This window comes from Drosophila tropicalis, unplaced genomic scaffold (genome assembly GCF_018151085.1).
Source record: "Drosophila tropicalis isolate 14030-0801.00 unplaced genomic scaffold, ASM1815108v1 contig_1033, whole genome shotgun sequence".
Classification (NCBI taxonomy): domain Eukaryota; kingdom Metazoa; phylum Arthropoda; class Insecta; order Diptera; family Drosophilidae; genus Drosophila; species Drosophila tropicalis.
The window spans coordinates 24,638-31,403 of NW_027172394.1; positions in this window are offsets into that span (position 1 = coordinate 24,638).

Sequence of the window (6,766 nt, forward strand, 5' to 3'; positions counted from 1 at the left end):
ATAATTATAGTCTAGGGGGTTTACATTTGATAATACGACTTCATAGAGATTACACTATGCTAAATGACAATCGACGTTTGGCTCGGCTCAACTTTGGCGTCCGTCTATGACGCTTCGACTTTTCACGCCCGACTTTGGCGATCGACTTTTAGTGTCCGACTTTGACACACGACTTATAGCACCCGTCTGTGGTACTCGACTTTTAGTGTCCGGCCTTGACACTCGACTTATAGTACTCGTCTATGGTACTCGACTTGACCTTGCATGCGACTATGACGCAAGACCTCAAAACACGTCCGCCTTATTCAACGCGCAAAAACCAACTCTCTCGTCGTCATCTCTCATTCGTTCGTCATCCCTCTTAATCGTCTTTTCTTACACGCTCACGTTCTCTCTTTGATCGTCGTCTCGTCTTCGTGTACAGTGGGATTGATGCACATCGCAAATCCACATCCCACATATATGTATAATTTTTTCCCAAGAATCCAAAATAGATCATCCAGCGTAAAAACGGTAGATCACAGGGAAAAATTAGAAGAAATAGGGATATTGTTCTTAGCTCTCGTAATATTAGTCGCCTTAAAGCTTGCTTTGGCCTAAATACGGTATAAAAATTGGTCGAGTAGAACTTAAATATTTAAACAAATACGCTCCATTTTTAGACTTCAGAGGTGAAACCAATCCAAAATGTAACGAAATCAAATACTGCATTTATGCATAATAAAAAATTTAAATCAGGGATAGCCTACTTGATAGAAAGATCCATAGTAGAAGAATACAACCGCCTAAAGCGGAAAAACAGAATTCTACATAAACTATTCGAACAACTCATAGAGACAATTGATCTCTCAGGGAATTAAAAAAAAAAAAACAGCTGCTAACTGCTGGGCGTTAAACAGCCGCAAATGCATTCTACAATGACTGCAAACAAAAAGCAAAATCCGTATTAAAAAGATATAATATTGAATATAAACAAACAACTGATTAGGAAATTTCAATATCACTGGAAGACAAAACCCAGTTAACGGCTGAAGAAGAGATGAGAGTTTAGATCAAACAAAAATAACTCTAAATAAACCAGCCATTTCAACAAGAAACACAAAAATGACTCAAACTGTCACTGATTTTTGGCAGAAGAGAAAATCTTCAGAGCTTCATGGACGCATTCAATTTGATAAACACATTAAAAGGCGACCATGAGGAAATAGCAGTGTGCCTAATAAAAACAAAACTAAAAGGCCACAAAAGAAATTTGATAACCTCTGAACAGGCATCAGAAGAGATTATTAACACTATTGTGACAAATGTAAAAACGGAATCAGTAGCGTCAATAACGGCAAAAATTAAAAACCTACCCCAGAGAAACAAAACAGCTTGTCAGTATGCTAAAGAGATAGAAAAGCTTACTGAATCTCTGGAAAGTGCTTTTATAGACGTCGGCACATCTGTCGAACTAGCTAAAAGGAGGCAGAGGCAGTAACAAAGAACTGCATAAACAATCAAGTACGTAACATACTAAAAGCAAGCATATTCCGTGACATGAACGAACTAACAACAAAGTTCGTAGACAGTAGTACAGCAGAAACAGGACAGGCGAACCCTGTCATGCACTACCGTCAATACACTAGAATTGGACAAAATAATTACCGAGGTAGAGGTAATTACCAAAATAACGGTTACAGGAATAAAAATAATACAGGTGGATATTGTGGTAACTCACGGTACAACAACCGAGGAAGAAATAATTCCAACCGAAACAGCTCGAACCGATGTAATTAAAACCGACGTACTTCTAACAACGGAAATGGTAGTGTACGACTTACCCAAAGTAAGTCGGAAAACCAATAGATCCCTGCAGATATTCAGAAGAAACTGTAAATGTATACACATTCAACCTTAACTGTGGTATTTTTTATCAAAGTTAAAAATGAAAATACATGCAACACATATACTTTCTTGTTAGAAACAGGTGTAGACGTATCAATAATAAAAGAAAAAACAGATACTTTTGGACATATATGTAGATACTTCAAACACAATTGAAATATCAGGAATTAGTTAAGCTTCAATTACTTCCAAAGATCAAACACAATTGAAATATCAGGAATTAGTTAAGCTTCAATTACTTCCAAAGATCGTATTGTAGCAATATGTATTAATATTAACTATATATTACTCTTTCCCCCAGTGCAATATGTTTAGAATTAAGTATATCTTACTCTTTTCTTTGTTACAAATTAGTTTTAAGTTTTATGCAGTGGTACAGTACGAGAAGCGTGCTGTCTCACTTTATAGAAAAGAACAGAGAAATTCAAATTCAGAGAGCTCACCAAAGACAGACGTGTTTTACTCGCTATAATTTCAGAAGTGGTCATAGTTAACCCAGAAAAAAAAAAAAAAAATATATAAAAAACAATAATGGATTCAATAGATCCTGATGATTTTTCGAAGTCCCAGTTACAAATCTGGTACAAAAACCTAGGTTTACCAGATACTGGCAATAAAAATGTGCTAGATGAACGTTTAAACCAACTCAGCCCTGTAGGGAGAGGGCAACATCCAAAAGATGGAGCTGCTCCTAACGGAGGACTAAGTAAACGCGCGGATCCCCCTGAAAAAGATTGCTTGGAGCACCTAAAGAGCATTTTGTATATATCGGACGATGGCGCCGGTCAGACGCAAAATTTCGAGGCAGACTTGTTCCAAGGTCAGCAGTAGCAAGAAGTAACGGCAAACGAACAGAACGAAGCAGAAAATGGACAAAACGGTGCAGAAAGCGAGACGCAGACAGAAAACAAGAGCATTCTGAATGAACCGCAAGAAATATCCAAAGCAACAAATGAGAAGTCAAATGAAAAGAGAAACAACTGAGAGCGCAACGGAACAAATTAGAAGTCGAATGAAGAGAACCAAAAAGAAGAAAACATAGTAAAGTACACTTTTGAAAAAAGGTGGAACTACTTTGCAAAGAAATCGAACTGGTTTGTAGAGAGAACGAGTTTTTGCGCCTTGCTGGCAACCCTGCGTCTGGCCACTCAAGCAGCTGGCTGGCGACGAAGACAGGTGACCAATTCTTGGCCACAGATGTGAAAGATTTTGTACTCGATTTTGACGGTAATGGAAATGTTTATAGTTGTATCTTCCCTGCTTCATTTGGAAAGATCATTGAACTTGAACTTGAACTAAAGGGCAAAGCTTTGGATTGGATACACTCAAACCCTGAGTGTTTGTGTCAGCCTGTGAAAACCATATTCGATGCCATGGGAAAAGGCTTCGGATCAAAGAAGACCAATGTAATAATTCGACGAGAGTTTGAGGCACGCAAGTGGTGCGTCGGCGAACCGTTCCTGAATTACTTTAACGACAAAGTTGGCTTGGCTGGCGGCTTGCGTTTGCCGGAGGACGAGATGGTCGAGTATATTAGAAACATTGTCGATAATTTATTCGTTAAAACGATTTCTTGTATATTTGCAGGGAAAGCATTTCAAGATCGCGACAGATTGTAACTCGCTTACATTGACACTTAGCAAAAGAGAAGTTAACCCCAGAATAGCCCGTTGGGCTCTAGAGTTAGAAAACTACGATTATGTGCTAGAGCATAGGCCGGCAACGAGAATGCAACATGTAGATGCTTTAAGTAGAAATACTAACATTATGGTTGTGGATAACTTAGTAATATGTCAGAACCAAGATGATGAAATTTTAAGATTAAAGTCAATGTTAGAAAGGTCTGAACACAGTTCGTATGATATGCAAAACGGTTTAATATATAAAAAACTACAAAATGGTTGCCTTGCTTTTTACGTCCCGAAAAATATGGAATCACATATCCTGTTTAAATATCATAATGAGTTAGGCCACACAGGCATAGACAAAGTTGTAGAAGTTATCACAAAGTCGTATTGGTTTCCAAAGTTACGGAAAAAAGTAGAACAACATGTAAATAATTGCCTAAAGTATATAGTCTTTTCGTCAAAAAATGGAAAACAATAGGGTCACATCCACAATATACCTAAACCTGATGTGCCATTCGAAGTGGTTCATATTGATCACTTCGGACCAATCGATGTCAAAGGAAGCACAAAGAACACGTATTAGTGGTGGTTGACGCGTGTACGAAATTTGTCAGACTTTACTTAGCGAAAACCACTAAATCTGAGGAAGCAATAGATGCACTTAAAGAGTATTTTAGATCCTATAGTAGGCCAAAGTGCATAGTGTCGGATCGTGGAACGTGTTTTACGTCTAACGAATTTTCTAGCTTTTTAGAGTCTTGTAATATACAACATGTCAAAATTGCAACTGGTTCGCCGCAAGCTAATGGCCAGGTTGAAAGAATAAATAGAAGTCTAGGCCCTATGTTGGCAAAATTATTAGCCTCAGAAGAAAATGTTAGTTTTGGTCAGGCCATAGAGATAGTAGAGTATACCATGAATAACACTATTCATAGGTCATTGGGACAGCATCCAAGTGTCGTACTATTTGGCGTCGGCCAAAAAGGCCGACAAGTAGATGAATTAAAAGACTACTTGTTTGAAGACACGTCTGTGGAAAGAAATTTGGAGTCGGTACGAGCAAAAGCTAAAAAAAAAGAAAAGAAACTTCAAGAGTATAATGAATGTCTAGCGAATCGAAAAAGACGAGGGCCAAAAGTTTTTAATCCAGGCGAATATGTGGTAGTTAAAAATTTTGACACTCACAAAGGTGTATCCAAAAAATTAGTGTCGAGATTCAAAGGGCCTTTTAAAATCGTTAAGTGCCTCGAAAATGATCGATACGTTGTAAGTGACGTCGACGGATTTCAGCAGTCGAAGATTCCTTACACTGGAATTTGGTCTATAGCAAATATGAAGCCATGGTTCAATTGATTGATTATTTCTTATAGGCTTGATCGTGTTGGTCGTCGTGGCGGTGGAGTACTCATTGCTGTCAACTCGAATCTGTCTTCAAGTGTGGTGCCGATTGATCTCCCCTTAGGTGTTGAGTTTATTTGCGTCGAAGTTACATGTTCTAACTTTAGCCTATATATCTCTTGTTCATATAGTCCTCCAGCTTCTGATATCATGATCTACGTGCACCATGCTGATGCTTTACGAACTATTTTTGGTCGTCTTAAAGATCGTGATGTTCTTATAGTTTTAGGTGATTTTAACTTGCCTAATATTTCTTGGCTTGTTGATGATAATCTATCTTTCTTAATTCCTTCATCTCAACATGTTTTTCTTGATAGCCTACTTGAATGTCCACTATATCAGTTGAATTCTTTTCTTTACCGGTCCAAAAAGAATCCTTGATCTTGTTTTTGTCTCTAATTTATTTAAAAACATCTCAAATTCTCGTCGTAGATGTTTTCGTAAAACAAATTTCAATCTTCTTAACAGACTTATTTTCTCTTTTGATTGGAGATTTCTATTTGAGTGCTGCGATATAGATTGTGCAGTGAAGTTTTTCTACTCTGCTCTTAATTCTCTAATTGATAAATGCGTTCCTTATGTGAATGTCTCTACCGTCTCCAGCTCGCCAGTCTGGTTCACACGTAGGCTCTCTAATCTTCGTAACATTAAATCGAGATATTTTAAAAGATTTAAAAAAACTGGTTCGCGACTTGACTATGCAAATTATTGTATAGCCAAATCTCAATTTTGTCTTTTAAATACTCAATGCTACAACAATTATCTCGTTCGCTGTAAGGCTGAATTTTATAAGAACCCCAAAAGATTTTACAACTTTGTCAATTTCAAAAGACGCTCTAATGTTCTACCTTCCACCTTCAGACTTAACGACCAGTCTGCTAAAAATGATTTAGATATTGCAGATCTGTTTGCTAAATTTTTTCAGTCGACATATTCTACTACTGTTTCGGATCCCACACCCTATCCCTTTTCAATCCCACATTTAAATTGTATGTTTTTTCCCAGTATTACTGAAGACTGTATTATCTCTAGCTTGTCATCTATGACGTCTTCCTTCGTTCCCGGGCCTGATAATATACCTAGTTGCATCCTTAAAATGTGTTCGATTTCCCTATCTAAGCCTTTAGCTTGGGTTTTCTTTATATCGAGTGAGACTTGTAGCTTTCCTGATATTTGGAAGGAGTCTTTTATTATTCCGCTTTTTAAAAAGGGTAGAAAATCGGATGTTTCTAACTACCGTGGCATTGCCAAACTTTCGGCAATACCTAAACTGTTTGAGAAAATTATTACGTCTTCCCTTCAGCATCTCTCCAGATCCACTATTTCTCCTTGTCAGCACGGCTTCATGAAAGGTCGTTCGTCGCTTACCAACCTTTTAGAATTGACTACCCTTGTACACCATGGCTTCCGTAAAAGTGTCAAACTGATGTTATTTATACTGACTTCAGTAAGGCTTTTGATACGGTTGATCATTCTTTGCTTCTCGCGAAACTTAACATCATGGGTTTTTCACCAAAATTATTGGGTTGGTTAAAGTCGTATCTTATTGGCAGAACCCAAAAGGTGTCGTTCCTCGATATCTAAAACTGTTCGAGTTACGTCAGGTGTACCCCAAGGCAGTCATCTGGGCCCACTATTATTTACATTGTTTATAAATGATTTGCCTTTGGCCTTGGCTCATTCACGCGTACTCATGTTTGCGGATGACGTCAAGATTTGTTATTCCTATAATGATCCTTCTTTCCAACAGTACTTGCAATCAGATCTCGATGCGTTCTGGGATTGGTGCCACGTTAATAAATTACACCTTAATGCCTCTAAGTGTTCTTTTATGACTTTCAGTCGTTTGTCTC